This window comes from Haemaphysalis longicornis, unplaced genomic scaffold, assembly GCF_048455015.1.
Source record: "Haemaphysalis longicornis isolate Haplotype H1 unplaced genomic scaffold, Haemaphysalis longicornis Haplotype H1 scaffold_1, whole genome shotgun sequence".
Taxonomy (NCBI): Eukaryota; Metazoa; Arthropoda; class Arachnida; order Ixodida; family Ixodidae; genus Haemaphysalis; species Haemaphysalis longicornis.
The window spans coordinates 318255363-318278677 of record NW_027526203.1 but is presented as its reverse complement, the minus strand read 5'-3'; the positions used below and the strand labels follow the sequence as shown (position 1 = coordinate 318278677).

Sequence of the window (23315 nt, the reverse complement as noted above, 5' to 3'; positions counted from 1 at the left end):
TCAAGGCAAGCGAACCACCTGACTGAGTGAGGGTTTATCAACTGATATTAGAAAACACTGCGCGCTGTTTGAGTTAACATAAACGAAGACTGGAGAAACAGGATGCACACATACGAGGGCGCTGCTTTGCGGGCTGGCACTTGGTTCCTCGGTCTCACCATCGATGGCGCGGCGGATGAGCTGCTTGTGCGTGCCCTTCAGCGCAAGCGAAAGATGAATGCAGTCATCCAGTCGATATAGCTAGATGGTAGGCTGCGAAATCTCAAGCAAAGGCCACCTTTCACGACACACTATGTGCATAGACTTTGCATTCGCTCGTGATAACTAGGTTTAGAAGGGTTAAACTTGAGCCATTTTTTAAAAGACGATAGTCCTTCTTGGACTACCATTTTTTGCTTCGTATTTTTGTCATGCGGCATATGATGAAAAGATATGGCAGTATGTAGGAGAGAGAGAAGGGGTACAAAATTACAGGTAGCCAGGACATTGACGACACTGGACAAGAAAAAAGGTAGGCATGGAGTCCGGTCTTGTGTAAAAAGTTCAGCAGCGACCTGCAGTAGCGGTCTTCGTGCACCCACCGGTTGAAGTCACCCGGTTTATCCCACAGAAGACCAACCACTGTTAGCGCACTGTCAAGCGCGCCGGGTATTTTTTTTTTTTTTGCCCTTTTGCTGTTTCGAAGCGACGGCTAGGGCAGTGCTTGAAGACGTTTTGGCTTCATTCGACGACTTTGCAAAGAAGTTATCGATAATCTGGCTGATCAGTACCGAAACTGTTGGCGCCCGTTTCATGTCAGGTGGGCCCCGGGACGTAATAATTTTATTGCGTACTTACCTCGCGATCGTTTCCACTCAGACCCTGTGCGTAATTGTTCAGCTTCATTAGGAGCTCAAATGACGACCTTCGTGCGTTCGACGCACAGAAGACTGTTGCCAGAGCACCTCACCGTCTCTCATACTCCTGAAGAAGCGCGCAACATGCCTGGGTGGCACGGTAAAACCAGCTCCTCGTCTCACACGCCACCACCTCATCAAATATCGTCACAGCCTTGGGCGGGGAATTTTTCCCAACTCGAGCCTCGGTCGTTTCAAGCAACGCAGGAAATAAGAAAATCGGCGCTCGGGGATGACATTGAGATAGTGCTAAATCGCCGAAACGGACCAGGTTATGCACGCCGCTGGCCGCGCCTGTCAAACCATTGGACAGCTGCATTCGTCGCGCGGTCAGACCGTCTTAGAGCACTCCCCTATAGCCTTCGCTTCGAAAAAAAAAAAAAAACCCGGCGCGCTTGCTTTCGCTGTTCGGCCTGCTTCGGGTCTGCGGTTGTAGGAGACGTGAACAGCGCATCCAGAATTTCGCAGCGAAAACAATGTTTACTATTTGTTACTCGCAAACCCACGAATCACTCAGAAAAAACGCCGTCCACACGAACGTTTTTGCCAACACCACGCCGCAAACCATGTTTGGCGTCGGGAAACGCGCTGCCCGCGCGGCGTAATGCAACCGCACATGTGGCGTCGGCGCCGTCGCGCAGGTAGCGCCGCCGCGCGTCCAAAGCCCAATGAATACACCCTATAGCTCGATCTCGCGGCGAATAGCAGAGCGGAGAACCGGTCTCGGTACGGTACTCGGTAGGCGACGGGCGTTACTGCGTGTGCGCAGAGGCAGAAAAACTGGTCGGGCGCATGCGCAGGTGTACCGGGTACCGTACCGGGACAGATTCTCAGCTCTGTTATAACTCTCTACTTCACAGATTGTACTGTCCATAGGGGAGGAATTCGAAGTTTCGTCCTTATCAGTGCTTACTCAGTGAGCCCTGATTGACTGAAGGCAGACGACAAGCATGTGACGCAACGCAAGGGAGGCGGGCGTTGGTGTATGCAAGTCAGAGGTCCGATAACCGAAACTACGCCATAGCTTGAAACGGACGCTAAACTCACGTTGTAGAAATGAACGCAATTCGGAATTCCACCCCAGGAGACAAAATCACGCCGTTCGTTCATGTGTGCAGGATAAGAATAATTTAAAATACCGATGTTGAAAAGGACCAATCACTTTTCACCGAAAAAAAGGGCAAAATGGAAACTTTGAGCCTTTTACGACGTTTTCTTTTTTGTCTTGTCATTCGAAGGGGCCCTGCTATGTGAAGACGACCTGCTATCGTCAGATTTTGGTAGAATACCCAAAATACCAAAACTGCATACATTCAATGATTTTCGAGAAGGGGAATACGAACAACTTACAGCGACTGCGATGCGGTGAATAGGTAAGTTGGGGAACAGCAAAAACGCCTTTTCGTGCCAAAAAATTTATTGATGGAGTTCGCTGTGCGACCTGAGGCATATTAGTCGTGCAGCAGTCAGGTGCGCACAATGTCTGGCCTCACACGTACCACCATCTTCCCGAGGGTCCCATAGTATTGGCGCTCTTTGTCCTTAGACGCACTTGCGCCAGTAAAACACGTATACCACTAGTACCCCTAAAAGTTCCAAGGACTTCCCTTGATAACAGTTTTTTTCTGGAGGCACGGATAATTCGGACTGTCAAAAAAAGAAAAGAAAAAAGAACTGAGCATTAGAAAAAGCGACTCTAAGCATTAAGTGAGTATGAAAAAAGAAAAAAAGAAAAAGAAATGAGCTTAAATTTGACTTTCGCATTATTCACGTTCGCTTTATTTAGGCGGGGAAGTGTGCCGTCCTGACTTTTGTGTTTAAAGCGAAGCTCATATGGCTAGGTGAAATAAAAATCCGGTGGTCCTGTGTACGCAGAAAACTGCTCCGACCCAACCCCATGCGCATGCGCGAAAAGAACTAGGTTGGAGAGTAGTTGCACGTAAAGGCATGGGAGTGGTGAAGCGTTTCTCTCGCAGCAGAGCGCGCGCGCAGTGAGCAACTGCGTGAAGCACAGCTGTAACGATAACGGCGAGCTGCAGAGTACAACGCGACGGTGGCAAACCCCGGCCGCACGCTACTCCGAAATGGGTATAGGCCACGCATCATCCGTACTCCCGAGCAGAAGGCAGCTTACGATCAGCGACCCTGCGACCAAAAACGGGGGCGAGCTTGTCTACGCCATGCCGATGCTGCAGCCTGGGCACAACAACAGGCTTCAGAGAACCATAAGGAGTGACACACGGGCAAACAACGGCAGCACGTTACAGCTTCGCTTGTTAACTATCTGCGCACAGTGCATGGACGCATTTTAACACGTAGCATACTTTGCCGAGAACCCCCCAGGGAGGACCGTGTAACGCCCTGCATTTGCGCAAAAATAGGTAATTGGCCAAAGTAACACATTTGACAGTTATAATAGCGTAAATTGGTAGAAGCGAACTTCGAAAAAAATGTGGTCGATCCCTCTTTCATAGGAATTGGTACGACACGAAAGTGAAATGTGCCTTCACAGGAGCAGTTGAATGTTTATTGGGCATCGATGTGAACTTGCACATCGCTATTTATATTTCGTCGGAATGACACCCTTAGACGCATACACTGGATTACACGCGCCGGAGCGTCGCGTAAATCCGACTGAAACCACAGGCGCTCGCAAACCGTGCAAACGAAACCGAACTGGTTGTCAGCGAATCGTTTGGTGAAGTCACGGTCCGCTGCAGTGAAAGGAGCATGATTTGCGGGTCGGCAGCTGTTTTGTGGGTGTACTTTGAGACCGAAGTCCTGCTGGCGGGTCGCTTCGGCAAAGGTGCGACCACTGGGGTCGTGCTCCGCGGCGTGTACATGAGACGGTTGAGTTGCGAAGAGCTCAGCTTGCGGAACGCGAGAGGCAGAGTTCGCGGCCCGCAGCAGTAGCCCCAACTATCGCGGCGCTCATTAGCGTCACAACGCACTACTTCGCTTCACCTCTCCTAGACGACAGCACCATCTGAATAGACATTCTTATAGGGAAAGATATAAGGCGCGTTCGCAGAGGTAAGCAGGCGTGAGTCATAGCCCAGTTGCAAGAGCGTCTGACACCTCCCGTTGCGGCCAGAGTGATCGTGGGCTCGAAACGAAGCGCCGCCGCGACACTGGAACTTTTTCTGGCGATGTCATTTCCGTGACGGATGTGACGTCGTTGAGGTCTTCTACCCCGGAATAAAACACTTTCGTTATAAATAAAACAATAAAATAGAAATTTTACGAAAACAATCACACAACATAAAAATACGCATTTTATATGTCTCCAAAAAACGAACGATAAAATAAAAAGCCCAGAAAAAACCGACGAAAACACGAATAAAAATATCGCGGAAACGGGCCGACCCTACACTATGAAAAAAAATGCATACTTGACGAACTAACGGCACTTAATCACTGTAATTGTGTGAGTGACATGGCGAAAAGAAACCAAATAAAACTTCAAAACAATAAAATAACCCAACTACTTTGCCTAGTCATAGCCAAATCTGCCTGTAAAGAAATTACGATGTAGACAAGCGCTGTAACAATGCTACGCAGTAATAGATGATTCTTCGAATTTCTGTGGATTTTTTTCCTTCAGGGATTAACTCGAAAGCCCATAACTGTCCTCTGTATCACGCGATGGTTTTGGGCTCCTTCTAAAGGTTGCAACTTGTACGGAAAGATCAAGGCAGTCTTCTGAATGGCATTGTGCTTAGTCGGTAGGCGATTTGGAACTGCGGTCGCGCACAGTTTTCTCATGGCGGAAATTGATGTTAAAATCTGATGGACGGTTATCATGCCAAACTTGACTTCTGACTGATTACTCTCAACGTTAATCGATGTCCCGGCATCACATGGGTCATCACTATTTTTCATATTGACGGCGGTTTCTTTCGTTCAAGGTCGTCCTGCACAATACTCGTGTTTCACTACTCTTTGACCCTCTAAACGTGCCTTGTGCTATTAGAAAACTCGTGACCTAGATACAGAATGTTTTCCTAAAAGCCCATTGCAACGTTGCAGAAGTGACAGAGGCAGGTCCGCCAATACTTACACATTTTACGCCACAGCTTTGATCAAATTTTCACCAGTTCATTTTTTTACACCAACCACACTTGACTTCGGAAGCCCTCAACAATAGCAACTGCAGAAAGTTGAAACTTGTACTAAGTAAATTGTAGGGGTGGTAGGGGTGCAGGCATCCAACTGCTTTACTAAAAAAATTACGCCCACCTCCCCTCGCGGGAACCCTGGTGTGATGCGACGCTGAGGGGGGTTCAAGCGCATGCGGAGAGCAACCGTCGACCGAAAGGCCGCCAGAGAGCGGCACACCGGTTATACGCCTCGAGCGCGGCCTGTAGTTGCGCCACTGAAATCCCCCTAGCGGCCCGTTTCGAAAGCAGGCGCGGGAGTCCCCGGCCCGCTCCCCCCTGTCGCCGTTGCTTTTGGGGCTCGTTCAAGACAGCGATTTATCGTTTGTCCGCGTTCGAAATACCGAATAATGAGGAGCAGGCACTCTGTTTGCAAGCGTGGTGTGTTCACGAGAGTATAAACGTTTATGACGCGATCTTAGTGAGATGTCTATGAGCGCCGAGGGTGTGTCACAAGCCGGCGTCCCGAAGCCAGCATTTGCATGCAGCTGATTGCAATTCCGCTGCCCTGAAATTTAGTGGCAGTGTCTCCGTAAGCAGTGTTTCCTCCGATGGTCATGTAGCGGCCATACACACTATGATGTAAATAGACTTTGCGCACTTAGAAAATCCAGCGGAGCACTCATACCTGACAGCACGCAAGTTACGCCTGCCAATATCACATATCAGATATTGATCAGTACCATGAACAAGCCAATGCGGCATAGATTTCACAAACATTGTACTAAAGAAGTACGATGGATAATGCAAAATTACACTCCGGAGTCAGCACACGAGGACAAATGTAATGCTGTGTCGTCTTGTCCCGAGGTGAGCGCTCGCAAAGATTAATGGGTTACATTTATCCTCTACAGAAGCGCGAAGATGAGCTTATAGAGTAATCCGCGTCCGTGACCAAACTCTTCTTCAAAACATCGTCATATGACACAGGGAGACTGCGGAATCTAGCATAAACCGAAATCAGAGACTGTTATCAGATACGACACTCTTCCAACGAGCCCGTGAGTACGAGATTTCGGCGCACGTTAAAGATCTCCAGGTGGTCAAAATTAATCCGGAGCCCTCCACTACGGCGTGCCTCATCGTCTCCGTTTCGTCGGCGCGTTAAACCCTGCAATCAATCAATCAACTCTTCCAACGACACCTCGTATCGCTTGTGAACTGCCTACCCTGTATTCTTCAAAAAATGCGTCCGCCGAGTGATCGGCCGTTCGTTGAAGGCGAAAAACAAACGAAAAGTGAACACGCAGCTTGGGTGTGTGATTACTAAAACGTTCATTCGTTGATTTCGCTCCACATTTGGAAACAACGATAGTTGAGCGTCCTCCTCCTCACCCCCCCCCCCCCCCCCACCCCCCATGTCTAGCGAAATAGTGCATTTCGCATCTAGTTGGTCTGGTGAATACTGCCTTGCTCAAACAAACGTCTTAACGTCTTTAGCAGTTCAGAGGCTGCACTCTTTTTTTTGTTTTCATTCCCGTACGACTATTATATTTATTCCTGACTTGCAGACCATTCATTTTCCCGTGGTTTCATTTACATATACCTTGGTTCTTACTATAAGGCATGAGTGGGCATATATCTGACAATGCACAGCCTTTGAATGTACTTAACATTTTCGCGTGGCTTATACTCCCATAAAAGGCACAAGTTTTTGTCAGCTATTGGGTTATCACATCCCCGAAACATATTTTTCTACGACGTACATATTCGAAGCAAAGCCGCATTTGTTGTCTGCGCTGCAAAACGAACCAACCTCTTACAGTGCCAATATCAGGTCTAAACGAGGCGACAATAAATAGAATTCACTTGTTCTGAAGTGATCGAAGGTGACAGCGGTGATATGCTGCTGCCGTCGCCGACGCCCGCAAGAGCGGCCAAGAAGCGCGCAGAACCGCCTCCCCGGGCAGCTCTTGTTGGCGTTAGAGCGCTCTACCAAGACGCAGCTGTTTTTTTTTAAGTGCCTTAAACGTGCAGTTAACTTACAGACGTCTCCATAACAAGTTGTTTAGTGCGCGGAGAGGCAAAGAAAAGCGAAAGAGAACCAAAACACTGCATGACCACCTATCAGCAACGCAGCGCTAATCCCACAAACGCCGCGGAGAAGCGGCGGCAGGCGGCGCAGCGATCGCGAATCTCGAGGCGTATATGCGCAGCGCGCCCGAAGGAGAGGAGACCGCGGAGAGAGAGAGTACTGCACATGCGCAGCACCGCGCGCAGCGCCGCCCACCGGCGGAGTGAGAGCGCGCTGGGCCGCACACGCTCTCACCTGGGCACGCGCCGGCGCCAGTGCGTCTGCCGCGGCTATGACGCAACACAATCCAACACAACCCACTTTAATCCAATCCAATCCAAATCCAATCCAAACCAAGCAAATCCAATCGAATTCAATCCAATGCCCCTCGCGAGAGAGTGTTCGCTATCGGAGAGGAGGAGAGTGCGGACGCCGACGACGACGACGGACGCACGCAAGAAGGACAGGGCCGCCGACAAGAGATGCTCTCAGCGTCGCATCTAAAACAGAAGTTACGAGCGTTGTACATTTTTATCAGTGTTGCCATTCTCATCACTGTTCTGCCACATTTCGTGGTTATTTTGACGCATATAGATAAGATACGTTTTGCCAGAACCGGCGCTCTCTTTAGTGCGCATACAAGCCGGCGAAGTCGAGAATTAACTTAGCATCACATGATGGTGAGCGCTGTCCAGCTATTGCTCGGGCCACTACTGCCCGTATACGCGCCGGCTGCGTCAACAGTTCGTTATCTGCAACATGGTCGCTGGATGGAATACAGGTCTTTCCTCGAGTGGCCGCGCCTGTAAAGCCGGTCGTGTTTCTTTAGCAGAGCCAACTCGATATTGTATGTTTAGGCACTGCGTTTATGCACTGCGTTGCTTCCCTAAACGCTAAGCGCTACCCACGGACCACTAAAATTGACGGGATGAGGCCCGCTTGGGCTGGTTGGTAAATGACCTTGAGGGGGAAAATAAACGATGGCTTCACGATGGCTTCGACCTCAGCAGACGTGCTGTCATGTCGGCTGCGAAGGGTCGCTCTGACGACGACTTTAAACTTCTTCTTGGGACCTCCAGATCGGCCGAAAGCACTGATGGCCAGATCGACTTCGACAATCGCCTTTAACTTCAGCTTAGCGACGACGTCTGCTCTGATGAATGTCCGCTGGCTACCATTAACAAAAACTCCACGTACGTAGCAGCAATGGGACGAAGTCGTCATCCATGCCCTAAACGTCTGTAGTAGGACGTCGCTGACGAGTCGCGGGATGGCTGATTTGCGTGTGGCGATGTGTATAGCTGCCTGTCGCGTTTTTCCAGCCGATTCCGACGAAGGTCTCTTAGCGCTGCGATAGCTGCACATCGTGGTAGCATGTCGGCGCTTACATGATTGACATTGGGCCTTCCTTCGGCAACTCCGTACGAGATGTCCCTTGCTAGGCGGGTTCGCTTGTCGGCCAAAGGGATGTCGCTCGGACAGGGCCTATACAGAAGGCAACATTTTATTGCTAGGTCAATCCCGCATCTACAAAGGCAATATTCCGTTTCCCGAGCAGAGCAGAACCGATATGCACATAGCACCCTCTAATGGTTCACTGGTAGCACTACTGATATTTTCTTTAGCAACTGCTAAAAACAAATTTTTGCTCCGTGGCATTTATTTACCGTCCGCGACTCTAACGAAAGCTTGCTGGGTTCGAACCAGTGCAATTTAAATTGCTTTTGTTCACTAAAGTATTTTTATGCACAAAATGTCTTTCTATATCAGTTCCACGCAATTTTTCGTCCTGCACACTTATCGCGTTAATAAAAGTAGTTTGGCATCTTTTAAGTTGCTTTGTGTTCAGGGCAAAATATATCAGAGCGTTTAATTGACGTTTCGCACTATACATTCCCGCGATTATGCCCTGCCTGTGTGTTGTGGATTCACCGGGACATGCTTCCTGCCCACACAGCGGCAGATCGCGTCCGCCACCGAAGAGACCTCCCATGGCCACTACCATTTCTTCAGTATCCACCGGAGAAGAACTGCTGGTGGAAAAGGAGAACCTCCACCACGCCATGCGTGCTCTACTTCCACTGCGTGGAACTGACCTCCCCAGTGTGCTCGCTCGCTGGCAGCAGGTCCTGTTGCGGAGGCTTCGAGCTGGGGTAGCGTTATCCTAGCACTTACCCACGCTTGGCCTGCCCGCTATCCCGCCCCGTTTGCGGACACCTGCCCCTTCTGTGTGACTCCTGCGTCAGAAGCTGACGTTGAACACCTGTTGCGGACGTTCCCAGGTCTTAGGAACGCCCGAATTCAACACCTCCGAGGCACAGGGCTCCATCCTAGGAGACCCCCAGATCTTAAGCGTTGGATATGGGGACCCCAGCACCGGTCTCTTCTTGGATTTTTGCGTAAAACGGGCACAATGTTATACCTTTAAAAACTTCCTCTTATGCCATTATGGCAATTTCTCGCAATAAAAAAATGAAGTGCCGTCTGTATCGTTCCGGAAACGGGATGTCCCTTGACAAAGAAAGCGGCTCCAATGATTTCTTTTTGGCCAATCTCGTTCGGCATTCGCATGACGACAGCAATAATGATGATCGTTTTGGTGCGCAGCACATCTGGAATAGATAATCGAGAATCACACTACATGTCGCTCAATCAATCAGTATGTGAACAAGTAGACCCTCTGGAGTAAGGCATAGAAGCTCGCCGTCTTCATTTACATGACTACATGCTACAGCGTATGAAGGGGACAACGATGACGCAACAAACTGCGCGCCACGAGCCTCGTGCCTGATTGGCAACGTACATTCTGAACTCGGCGGTCGGGGATGTGCCGCAGCCGCCACCGCACCTGCATGCCATCGAGCGAGCGTTGATTGAAGACGGCCGGAGACCCCGCGTGCAATACGTGCCCTGCTATCTTTCATCCACCCTGTAAGTGCGTCCAAGCCGCAGCCGCAAGCACGCTTTCCGATGGCGATCTGATGACCGAATAGACAGACCCCTGGTAGCAGTCCGTTTGCCTCGGACGCTATGTCTGACACAACGGCAGACTCTGCGCTCAGCTCGTCCTCTTCGCTGCCGAAAGATATCATGGCATCACGCATCGGTGGAGAGGGTGACAGTGAGAAAAATCCGTCTGGGAATGAGAGAGGCGGCTGCGGCGGCTCTGAGTCAAAGACCCAGAAAAGCAGGAATTGCCGACTCTGTCGCAAAACCTTCGCCACTCATAATGCGTTAAAGTGCCAGCATACAATATGCGAGCCATGCCTCAAAAGGAAATGCGCCGGAGATGAAATTCGCTGTCCCGAGTGCAATCATGGCACCACCATGCCACCTAGAGGTCAAGCTGGGATTCCATTGCACCACGATATCTCCAACACCGGAAAAAATTCACCTCTTGGAGCCAACCGCATTGACAACAAACGCTGCGACAAGACAGAATCCATGGTCGTGGCACGGTGTTTTGACTGTGCCAGCATTTTGTGCCGTAACTGTGTGATGGGTCATAAATTCATGGGCTGTTTCGAGGGCCACCGGGTATTCAAGATGGAGGGGCTGGAAAGTGCAAGCAAGGGCTCCATAATACGCCAGGAAGAAGTCATGGCCTGTTTGCATCACAGCTCGGAGGGCCTGTACTACTTTTGCCGCTCTTGCGACCTTTCTGTCTGCAAGAAGTGCTTGCAGCTCGACAACACAAAACTAATACACGGCCTGGAAACCCTGACCGAGGCTCAGGCGCGGCACATGGAGGACCTATCGCAGCAGGGGAAGGACAAGCGCGCCCGTTCACGCTGCCCGCAGGCTGGGCTAATATCGATGGAGAGCCTCCAGCCGCCGGTAGAGTACGATCGTACCCGTCCACAGGGCCCGTATGCACCTCTAAAGACCACGAAAAACCCCTGCCATTCGGCGGTGAATGACAATATTTATTCACGCGGCCCGCTGGCTGGGATGAAGACAGCGGATGACCTCTGGTGGCCGACAAAGGGCGAACGAGCCCGTTCGCGTGGCCTGCAGGCTGAGCAAAAGACTACGAAGAGTCCGTGGCAGGCCATGGAGTATGACGATGCCCTTTTGTACGGCCTGCAGGACGGGTCAAAGACCACGAAGAGCCTCCGGCAGCCGGTGGAAGACGGTAGTGCTTGTTCGTACGGCCAGAAATCTGGGATGAAGTCCACGAAGAGCCTCTCTCAGCCCGCGGAGGGTGATGGCGCCCGTTCGCGTTGCCCGCAGGCTGGGAAAAAGACCGTGGATGACCTCTGGTGGCCGACAAAGGATGAAACAGCCCGCTCGCGCGGCCGGCAGGCACGGCAAAAGATCGCGAAGAGTGTCTGGCAGCCCGAGGATGACGACGGTGCTCGTTCGTACGGCCTGCAGGATGGGCTGAAGACTACGAAGAGCCTCCGGCAGACAGCGGAGCCCGGGGGTGCCCGTGCGCGCGACCTGCGGGCCAGATCAAAGACCACGAAGAGCCTCTGGCAGCCGACGAAGGATGGCCGCCGCGCCCGTTCGCATGGCCCGCAGGCTGGACGAAAGACCACGGGGGACCTATCACAGCCGGCGAAGGACCAACGTGCCCGTTCACATTATTTACAGGCTGGGCTCAAGACTGCAGAGAAAGTGTCTGAAGACCTGCAGGCCCAGGTGCTGCGGGAAACTGCCACTGGGGCCAGGAGAAAGTGTAAGACACATACTGCTCCCCGTCCAAAGTGAAGCATGTACCCCACTTTGACGTCGCCCTCGTGCAGGAATGTTCGATGGTGCTGGCCGGCAGAGTTCCGCTTGCACATCGACCGCAAGTTCAGCTGCCCCTCGTTTACCTCGCTGGGCAGCATCTGGTTGGGCTGAGGAGCTCCTAAGTGTTGCGGCACGGCTAGTTGCACAAAACGTATCCCCTTTTTACTCTAACCTGTTTTTTTTAACTTGAACAGTAATCAAACTAACAGCTGGTTGTTTGTTCAGCAGAAAAAAATTGCAACACTGCGATATTTTTTTCATCGTAGTCAGCGGAGTACATCACCGCGTTTAGTCCTGGCACAGTCCATTTTTTAAAAGGTCCCACTCGCCGTTCCCAATAAACATGCCTTTGGGCCTATGGTCCCATGACGGGATTGCTATCAGTTTGTTGCGGCTAATGCTACGTATATATCGGTGGGTTTAGGTGCGTACGCTTGCATTTTTTATAGAGGCTACGTTGAGGAAGCTGTTCCTGTGTAAACTGCCATGATTTAACTACGAGAATCCTGCTGTTTTATATTCTTACGGGGAAAGAGCGTATTTACGATGCTTCTACAGCGGTGTATAACCATGCATAATAACAATATTAACTTTGACCTCCTCCTTATTTAGTAAGTCAGGCGAGGACACCATCTAAATAGGAAAGGAATGCTTATTTGCTTCGCTGTTGATGTCATGTAAGCGCAATAGACCCCGACCCTAGAAAGGTGGGGTACGCAAGATTTTGTTTAGAGGGGCAATGCGGCGGTCCCACTAGATGTAGTCGAACAATAAAAAAACCCGAAAGCAAAACAAAAATAATCCGAAAAAGCTTAAGCACGAGAGATCTGGGCAAGCACTAGGTGCTTTCTACATCATCCTGCAGTTGTTTTCTTCATTTTTGTTTTTCTGCAGAAAATAAAAATCGCTCGCTGCCGTGGGGTTATGAGGCGTTGAAGTAGCTAAACTTGGCGCATCGCTTGCAACAGAAAAAAAAACTTTTCTCTGTAGTCTTTCATTGGTAGGCAGAGTCAAGGCCCTCGTTCGATTCCCCTCCTTCGAACGGGAAGATATCCCGTTCGAAGGAGGACACGAAGGAGAAGACGCGTATCGCTCGCCAACATGCCCTTTGTCATGTAGGCGGGAAAAGTTTCTCGGGTCACTTGAACTGAAGTTTTTTTTACGGGTTTTCTATGTGAAAGTAGCATGGCTACAAAGAGCGAAACTTATCAAGGATGTCTTTACACCTACATCATGTGTCCGTCTCTTGCTTTGCTTTCCATTCTTCGTCTTCATTGGTTGCTAGTCCACAGACCATTTGGAAGTCCGAATTGAGAAGCTACAAATTTGGTTTATTGTAGCTCCATAGAACCAGCATGATACACGCGCGATGTAGCAGTGCAGTTCCGCCAGGGAAGCCATAATGTTGTCGCATTCAGACAACGTAAGCAAGCAGACTTACGCGCTCCGGGGAATTTTTTCCTCTCCCTTTCGTTCATATTTACAGTACATGCTGAATGACAACCGGTGGACCCCCAGGGTAACAGAGTGAATACCTAGAGACGGGCCTAGAAGAAGGGGAAGGCCAATAATTCGACGCAGAGACGAAATAACGAAATTCGGAGGCAAAGAACAGCCCAGGACAGGAGCGGCTGAAGGTCATGGAGAGGCCTTCGTCCTGCGGCGGACCTACTAGGCTGTTGATGAAATACATATGATTGTACAGTGGAACCCCGATTATACGACTTTGAAGGGACCGCGAGAAAGCGTCGTATGACTGGGGTGTCGTACGACCGCGGTGCGGGTAAATGCCGGCCTAGTAGACGCGTACGGTCTCACGCGACAGGTGGGCTAGGAACTTATTTAAATTACTATATTTAGTATATCTTTATATTAGTCTATATTTAGTATATTTGGTAAATTACTATATCTCACGTGATTTGAGAACCTTTAGCTGAAATCCCAAGTAAAAAAAAGAAACGCATATGTCGTGCCCCCCTCCCGTTTATGGTGTCCAGCTAGCCCTCCAGTCAAGCGCCGCACGCTACGCGATATCAGGCCGACGTGGTCGAGCGAATTGAGAGGGGAAAAGGCGAGTGTGAAACTGACAAGGCCAAGCGAAACGAGCGACAGTACAAGGCCGAGATGAACAAGAAACGGCATTGCCGTACATGGTGGAGACACCCTTTGAATGGTCCCGTGCCGTCGCTATTGGGTCATAGTGCTCAACGATTGGAACATAGTCCCACACGTTCCAGCAATGCGAAATAGATCAGATAATTCAACCTTCACGAGTAAACCGTGTTGCGGCGGAAAATTATAGCGCGGTCTTGCTACAGTGACTTGCTGCGGCAGCCAGCGAGTGACCCAAAATGGCGGTGCCAGCGGGTATGTATCTCCACCCATCACCTCCTGTATTTTGCTCCAGCCTTGCGGCGGGTGCACGTGAATTCAGGCACTCTAGCAACGACAAAATTACCCCATCTTCCCGAGGGGAACCCTGAGTAGGATGCGGAGCATCGCGGGGTTCACCTACATTTCCCCCAAACCGAACTACTAACACAACGGAACGCAACGGAACCCCAGCTGGGAATGTAGACGTTGTTGACGTTTACAAACGGCTTCCCGTTCTCGAAGGTTCGTCCTCGAACCGACGCTGCTTGACGTTGCCGAAGCTCAGGATCCGCTGCTCGACGTTGACGCTTCGAAGCTGCTTCGCGCTGACGAAGTTCAGGGTCCGCCGCTCGCTTCAAGCGTTTGCGTTCAGCGTCGCGTGCCCTTCGCTTCGCGGCTTTGTCTTGAGTGGACGTAACGTTGCTATTAGTGTTTGGGCTGATGCTGACGCGTGCTTGCGTCAGCCCACTCACTGACGAGACTGTTGCTTCCATCACACTTCATCGGAAGCATCAAAGGAGTCAACCGAAGCAAGCACTGCACTGAACGCGCGCAGCGCTCTACCCGCTTTATATTCACACTTGAAGGAGAGGAGACTAGAGGAGGAGAGTAGCGCATGCGCCGCGAGAGCAGAAGCGAGAAGGCAGGAGAAGCGCAATCAGGTGGTATAGAGAGAAGTGGAGAGAGTAACGCGCAGCTGTTGGAGAGCGGGAAGGAGGAGAGTTGCGCATGCGTAGTGTGAGTGCGGACGCCGACGCCGCGGGACATACCCCCGAGCAAGAGATGCTCCGCATCTAAAAGAGCGGAGTGACAACGTGGCCTTGAAAGACACTGATAATCAGAGCAAAGATATCGGGAGAAAGAGCATAGTGAAAGGAAGAAACTTAGATCGAGCGGGCGGGGAAAGCGGCTGTTCGGTCATCACCGTGGGGTTGCGTCGTATGTGTTCTCGCGTTCGTCGGCGGCTCAACGGGAGCTTCAAATTCACGGTCCACCTGCCACCTGAACTTCGACTTACCGCGGTTGGCGCGTTGGCGTACTGCTGCCGCGTGGGGCCGTCGCCGGTTAACTCCCGCTCACGAATACCCGCCTGCTTGCTTGGGTCTGTTCAGCGAGTGGTCTGGCCCGCCTGCGGACCTCTGCACATCAAGCAGCGTCAAACGGGGGTAAGAATAAAGAAGGTCAGGACGAGGCGGTGAAGTGATATAAAATATGGGGAAAACGGCGGCTTATCCGCGGCAGGGTCCGTCGTATGAAGCGGACCGCGTGCACCCGAGCGTCATATCAATGGGGTTTTTAATGCATTGTTTTTATGGGGAGTTTGCCGGGACCACGGTGATTCATCGTAAGAGGCGAATCATCGTAAGTCCGGGGGACGTATCTGCGGGGTTTCACTGTATTTATTTTGAGAAACTGTGGCGTCGCGCAGTCACAGCCAATGTAACAGCTAAGGCTCAATTTTCGACGCCCGAGCCCTGAAAAATACGGCAAATTCCGGACAAATGAGCGTGTTTACGGTTTTTATTCATCTTTCACTGCAATTAGCGACTCTCCCGCTGCACGTGTATGAGAAATATTTGGCTCGGATGTTTCTAGTTGTGTAAATAAAGGTAGCGCACATTTATATAGAGACTTCAAAGAGTGTTGCAGGTGGATTTAAAGATCCTCAGGGGCATAAATTAATCTGTATACCACCCCACTACGACGCGTTATATAGCCCTGGTGTAGCGCGGGCGCGATAACGGCCCGAATTGTTTTTTTTTTTGCTTTTTTTCAAAATAGTGTCGAACAATAAGCATGTTAGTTGAACTCGAGCTTACATGCTGATGTGTCCCCGCTGCTGTGCGGCCTCCGTGGCGCAATTTGCTAGCGCGTTCTGCTCTTAACCGAAAGGTTGGTGGTTCGAGACCACCCGGGGGCGCGGCTTTTTTTTACTTCGGGAATGCTGCCATTGCCAAGTGTGTGCCCGAACTAACTTCGCCGAGTTTATTTCGGTAAATGGAATCCAAACAGCCGTACTAAACTCACCCGTAGTAAATTTTGGTGAGGCGCGTAAAAGCCCACAAATTTTCATATTCAGGGACAATCTTGCTTGTTTAATCAACCAGAACTGAAGCTGAAATCGCTCTGCGGAAAGGCGGCACATTACTTTTCGAAATACTTATTTCGAAAATGGAACAAAAATATTTATTCTTAAATTTAAATTCGTTATTCAAAACACACACGCGCGCACACGCGCACAAACACAAACGCACGCACACAAAAAAATCCCGCATAAATTGATAATTAAAGGTAGCATTAGTTTGGTTAAATAAGAGCTATCGTCTGCCTGGCACTTCAACTGCACCTGCAGCAATTCGCCTTGGCGCGTGATACAAGTGTCATCGTGAGTAAAATTATCAAAAGAAAATCATTTACTCCTCCTTGCAGGGACACCAAAACTCTAATGATAGTAATGTGCCAGTGGCAAGTTCAAAGAAGAAATGAAATGAGGCGAATCGATAATTGAATAACGATTAGCCTTTGCAGGCCGGTCGTACGTTCTGGCAATATGACTCTGTGGTATTAGGCCTCGCGCTTTGCACCACGCCAGACAGCCCCTTCTTCTCGACAACGGGACCCTCCCCTACCCCCCCCCCCCCCCCTTTTTCTGAAGCTGCTGCCGCCTAGCGTTGTGGGTCATGAACTTTCAATTTGTTACTTTCGCCCATCAGAAAAAGAGGCACTGCTGCCTCGGATACAGAAACGCATGCTCTTTGTTTGAATATATTGATGTGAAAGCGTTACTTGGCCCGTTGAGCGGAAAAGCCGGCGTTGGCATGTAGGACAGCAGAACGGCTCCTCGGGGCTCCTTCGCAGAGCGCGAGCTTGGCGGCAGTAGCGGAAGGTGGCCGTGAGTACGCCGAAAGTGAAGGGAGCGGAAGAACAAGCAGCGAAATTCACCATCGCCGTCAACTCGCCCATTACACAGCGGCAGGAACCAGAAGCCGCGCAACGTGTGAAAGCTAGATCGAAGCCATTTGAAAGCGTTAAGGCGGATCGAAGAGCAAAGCATATCAAGCGGTAAGATTACACGCCCTTCGTTAACGCAAGGCGGAAGCAAGGCGTCCCAGGCTTTCAGCTGAATGTTCATGTTTTTGCAGTGCCCTCAAACTTTTTATATGCTGTACTTTCCTTCTTAGCGGTTTTCAGTGCATACTTATAATATATATATATATATATATATATATATATATATATATATATATAACACAGAAATAAGGGTTGGCAGTCGAGAAAACCTCGGAAAGCAAAGGGGAGGATGTGGTAGATTATTGAAAGAGATTAAGAATTTGGAAAGAAAGAAAGAAAGTGAAGAAAAAATGCCCGCCAGGTGGGATCCGAACCGGAGGTCGTGGAGGTCGTGGGTTCGGATCCCACCTGGCGGGCATTTTTTCTTCACTTTCTTTCTTTCTTTCCAAATTCTTAATCTCTTTCAATAATCTACCACATCCTCCCCTTTGCTTTCCGAGGTTTTCTCGACTGCCAACCCTTATTTCTGTGTTATTTTCAACGAGCCCCTCATTACCTATTCTGATTCGCTATATATATATATATATATATATATATATATATATATATATATACATATACATATACATATACATATACATATAGGGAATCAGAACAGGAAATGAGGGGCTCGTTGAAAATAGACAGAAATAAAGTTTGGCAGTCAAGAAAACCTCGGAAAGCAAAGGGGAGGATATGGTAGGTCATTGAAACAGATAAAGAATTTGGAGACAAAGAAAGTGGAGAAAAAATGCCCGCCAGGTGGGATTCGAACCCACGACCTCCAGAATACCGGTCTGGTGCGATAACCACTACGCTACCGGCAGGGCTATTTTTCCCCTCCACTTTCTGGGGTATTTATGTCAATGTAATTTTTCCTGTACTTGGGGGTGGTAGCCAGCGCCACTCCGACTTCTCGGGGTGAAGGGGACCTTCTTTTTAACCCCCGGGCCGTGACTCGAGTGTCTACGACATGTCGAGAGTGGTCGATCAGCGTTGAACCCTCTTAAACTTCCTATGGCACCAAGACTGCCAGAACAGAGGCCCTCGCTATGCATGTAGCGAATCAGAATAGGAAATGAGGGGCTCGTTGAAAATCGACAGAAATAAAGTTTGGCAGTCAAGAAAACCTCGGAAAGAAAAGGGTAGGATATGGTAGGTCATTGACACAGATAAAGAATTTGGTTATCGCACCAGACCGGTATTCTGGAGGTCGTGGGTTCGGATCCCACTTGGCGGGCATTTTTGCTCCCCTTTCTTTCCTTCCAAATTCTTTATCTGTTTCAATGACCTACCATATCCTCCGCTTTGCTTTCCGAGGTTGTCTTGACTGCCAAACTTTATTTCTCTCTCTCTCTCTCTCTCTCTCTCTCTCTCTCTCTCTCTATATATATATATATATATATATATATATATATATATATATATATATATATATATATATATATATATATATATATATTGCCTCATGCAGTTTTCATGGAAGCCCAAAAGTACGTCTTTACCGCAGCGCTTTTGACCTTACCGCTTATAAACTCACGTAGCGCACCCAGGCGGCCTCAATTAAGGCACGAAGACAAGGCCTCGTGAAGCCATAGGCCCGTAGCCCGGTAGGTCGAACAAGAGGAGGCGTGCTCGGAGCACGCGTCCAGGAAGGTCCCCAGCCGACGAGCGTTTTTATTTAATTTCCTTTCCGTGGTAGCTTTAGACTGCTTGTCGCGGTTGGCCGCTGACTGGAGCAGGCTGGCTCGCCTGGTTCCGTCCCGCCTGTATCAGCAGCGGGCAACGAGGAACGGCAGGTCGTGTGTGCTCGCGCATCCATGGCCTCGTATAAACAACGGCGGGAGACGCCACCTCCCAACAAAGAGCAGGAATGTCGAGCACGCGATACTCCCGTCTGAAAACCGAAATGACTGCACGAGGAAGAATACAAGGCAAAGCAGGGAGTTTTTCTAACGAGCCCCGTGAGAGTAATCAGGAAACCGCTCGGTTAGCTTCTTCCGAGTGCGTGCGGATTAGAGAAGCGAAAGTTCCTCCGCGAGCGTAGAAGTAGCACACTATACGCGGCCCCTTAAGGGGTTGCACACACGGATAGTGTAAGGCGCGCGTCCACTATATATACCGCGACACGAGCGGCCTGGGCACTCATAGCGAGATCCATTCCGGTCACCTGCAATTCAAGCACCACACTTCGGTGCTTATGGGGGGCTTTACGTCGCCGACTGGGAAGGGACGGACAACAATAAAGAGTTTCAAGATTATTTTTTTCCCTCTAAAATTAGGCCTGCAATGGGTGTGCTTGATCTGGCGGTAGCGTGCACGTAGGCGCTCTCTTTAAGTTTGTGAGTCTGCGTTAGAGAAGCTCTGGGAGGTTCTGGTTTGGATGCAGAGATGAGACGGAATGAGGAGGACAATAGTGGCGCCGGCACACAACAAACGATCGGGGCGCGTTAACGATACACTAAACGGGACACCGCCCAACACGTCCGGTTCTGGCGCTCCGAGTGACGGCGCACAACTTCTTTGGTAGTTTGGATCGTTGCCTAAAAAATTAAACTTAAACTGCACAAGACGATCGTTCTGATGGATACAGGCACTGCACCCAGTTGTATAGAGCATACCATATAATTTTGTTAATTCAGCTATGGTTCAATGTCAATGAGATCGGTAGGTTCTAATGTACTTGGTAATCCTGTTCGATCAGCTACGCGAGGCTGATTGCGGGCTGACGATGGATCCGGAGCAACGTTCTCGACCATGTCGCGAAGTTCACAACAGACCTTTGTAGTACCAATTTTTAATGACCCAGGCATCCTTATGTTTGTGAAAAATTAAAACAAACTTGGCCCGCTACGTAGCCAGCGTCTTTGAACGGAATAAGAATCTTATTTACGGCGTGTTCATCATATTCAGAGTTACTTTTTTTTTTGGGGGGGGGGGGGGGGGAGTAATTCATTCTGCTTTAAATTGATTTATTTCAGCGGGGAGTTAAAAATCATTAAACCATACCGCTGTTAAAACACGCTTGGGTTTACCTTACCAAATCCACCCGAATGACCATGAATTGTGCTCCGAGGGGAAAGGCAGGCCGATGAAGTGGCTTATCATACAATTGGGCAAGAAAAAGGGCTTAGATGAAAGATAAAATAAAAACAAAGGCTTTTTCAAGCCGAGTCTCAGTTCTCTACGTGCCCTTTGGGCCATGTAAAATTTAAATTGGTTGCTCCCTTGGGCCAGGCGGTTGGTGATTCAGCTGCTTTGTAGCAACGCGGATAGCAGAACGTTAAGTTCAGTCTGCGCGCCTACGGGAACCCCGCCATACACTGAAAATATTCCCTGCACCTGTTTTGCCACATTACTCCTGAATGGCAAATAGCTGCGCCCAAAGCAGCAAATTTTGCCAACAACGAGGTGTGGCATACAATTTGACTCAAGCATAAGGATCTGCGCTGTGACGTCATAAAACGCAAGACTTCATGCACGCATTGCGCAACCTCAAAGAGCGAATACCATTTTTTTTTTGCCATCCAAATACTGCGCTCGGCCTTTTCATTGCCTACTTTGCCAATTTATTCGTAATAATTGGCCTTGGTGTGCTGCGGGGAAGCAGGCCCACATAAGCTTGTAAGAGAGCCTACTCTAAAAAAATGTCTGTTGTTATGTTTCGCATTCTGCAACTGAATGACACATCACTGCACCAAAATGAGCAAAGTTTAGGACTAGCCATGCCCGGTGTACACGTTTACATTTCAGAACGTGATCTGCACTATGGCGTTAAGAGGGACAACCTGATCGCAATCATATGGAGCTTACCACTTGGTGACCCACGGGCTTAAAAACCATCGTGCATCAACGCGAAAAGTTTTACAAATACATAGAAACGTTCACAACGGCTTAGTTTAATTATTTTAGAAATATGCCACTGCTGTACTGAAATAAACACATAAAACTTTAGCTTTCTAGACAGCTAGCGCCATCTAGAGCAAACTAGATAAACCAAAATCTGTTTCTTGTTGATTTTTAATTTCGGTAAAGAAGTGATATTACTTCTAAAAGAAGCAGACTGGGCCGTTAAGAGCATTTCTATAGGCTTGTAAAACTTTTCGTATTCCTGCACGATGGTTTCTAAGCCCGTGGCGCATGAAGTAGTCAGTACCATAGGAATGTGATCAGGTGATCCCCCTTAAGCGGTACAAAAAAGTATGCTCGCTTTGCGTAACATCGCAGTGCAAGCATTTTAGGCACAACACACATTTGGCAATATTGCCACGAACTATGCATTGGGTTTGTTTATTTATGTTTTTTTTGCCGACCGGCTACGCCGGGCTGTGTTATCTGTGTTATCCGTGGGCGAAGTGAACCGCGTGTTCCATTCTTTATGTCGCACGTGTTATCTTCTTTGACAGGGAGAGTGTTTCGAACTAACTTCACCAGCCTAGAATAATCTGCTTTGATCTAGAGTGTTCTGGATGCAATTCGACGGTTCGGGAAAATGGCGGCATCTCCACTCCGTGGATGATGGCGAGGGTGCGGAGTACGGGGACTCGAAATGACACCCAAGTTGCGCCCTGAGTGGCATCCGATTTGCGCCCCGACCGTCATTCGATTTGAACCGTGAGTTGCACCTTGATTATTCCCTAAATGAAACTGCAACTCACGGCCCAAATCGAATTTCGCTTGATTTTCGCTTGATGGTGGTGCGCGCACGGATGGACGCGGACGGACATTGGGAGGTCCTAAGGTACTCCGCACCGTTACTGGCGAGGGAGTAAGCCGTTTGACTCTCGGTCACTAACTCGCGGTCGTAGCCCAATGGGTAAGACGACTGACACTAACTCTGCCTGGTGCACCAGACGCAGGCTCGAATCCAGACGCATCCTGTGTGATTTATTGCGATTTTAAATGCTATGCGCACGGACGCGGACGGACATTGTGCGGTCCTAAGTTACTCCGCACCTAAAACACTAGCACCGCGTGATGAATGGCCGCACTGCAGACGCCGCGGTATTCGATTGCCCGACACTCGACTGCGCACGTCATTTTGTTGAATGCTGCTTCGCCGCCTCTGTATTCTTTTAGTTGTCAGGTAAGCACTTTTCCTTCAAGACAACTGCGTCATCTTTGGCTTCGTGGCAATATCAGTGCCTAGCGAGGCCTAACGCGCATTTATTTTACAGCTGCTTGAAAAGATCACCAAAACAAAAAACAAGTTTGCGTCATTGAAAAGATTAAAATAGGTCTAGGGGACCCTCAAAAAAACGCTTCAACTAGAACAAAAAACGGCAGAAAATACGCGCGGTTCTAGATTTAATTTCTAGACAAACAACATTCAAGCCCCTTTCTTAAAAGAAAGGTGGTCAAAACACGAAGCTTTCTCCCAAGCAGCCTGATTCAAAGCCAAAGTCCGAAATCCAAACTGCGTCGACCGCATCGGGATGGCGCAATGGGATAGACGTTAGCATCATAACGCGAGGGACTCGGGTTCGATTCCGACCACGGGAAGCGTTTCTTTCTCGAGGCGCTTGCGGCGCCTTTGTAGAAATCTATTGTGTAAGTTGGCTTTCCTGCAGTACTTCTAGGGCGTAACGATTTGGATTTTGAACTTCCACTTCGGACTTTGAAGACATAGGATTTCGACCAGAGAAAGCTTTGCTTTTCAATCATCTTTGACTTCACCCACGATCATTACCATCGTTAGAGAAAGTTGACTTTCCTCGAGTGAGTTTCGGGGCAATGTCGCCATCAATGAGTCATAGAAAGCTTAGCTTTAATTGGTTACTATAAAGGGAGGCTTGTGCCTCGTGTTATGGAGGCGGGAGGGGACTCGTCAACGGAGAAAAAATGGCCTGCATAACGGTGGGGATGTGTCATGAATATGATCATCCTACCTGCCCACAGGCCACAATTTTGACACATTCCACAAGCTCGCATGACACACGAGAGACCATCAGTATCGAAGTGTCAGAGGTATATGTCCGCTGTCAGCGAGATACACTAACATTCGTGCAGAAAATGGCGTGTGAAAGGTTGTTGGGTTCGAAACAATGGACATCGAAGGCGAGGAGGACGTATAGACAAATCTCGAGG

General features: G+C 49.4%; 2 non-coding genes across 2 annotated transcripts; one reads left to right on the top strand and one right to left on the bottom strand.

The window, feature by feature from the left end:
• Positions 1-16024: 16024 nt before the first annotated feature.
• Trnak-cuu (transfer RNA lysine (anticodon CUU)) lies at positions 16025-16098 on the top strand. The gene has a single exon. It is a non-coding gene; the product is annotated as a tRNA-Lys (tRNA).
• A 1884-nt stretch (positions 16099-17982) lies between these two features.
• Trnat-ggu (transfer RNA threonine (anticodon GGU)) lies at positions 17983-18055 on the bottom strand. The gene has a single exon. It is a non-coding gene; the product is annotated as a tRNA-Thr (tRNA).
• Positions 18056-23315: the final 5260 nt, after the last annotated feature.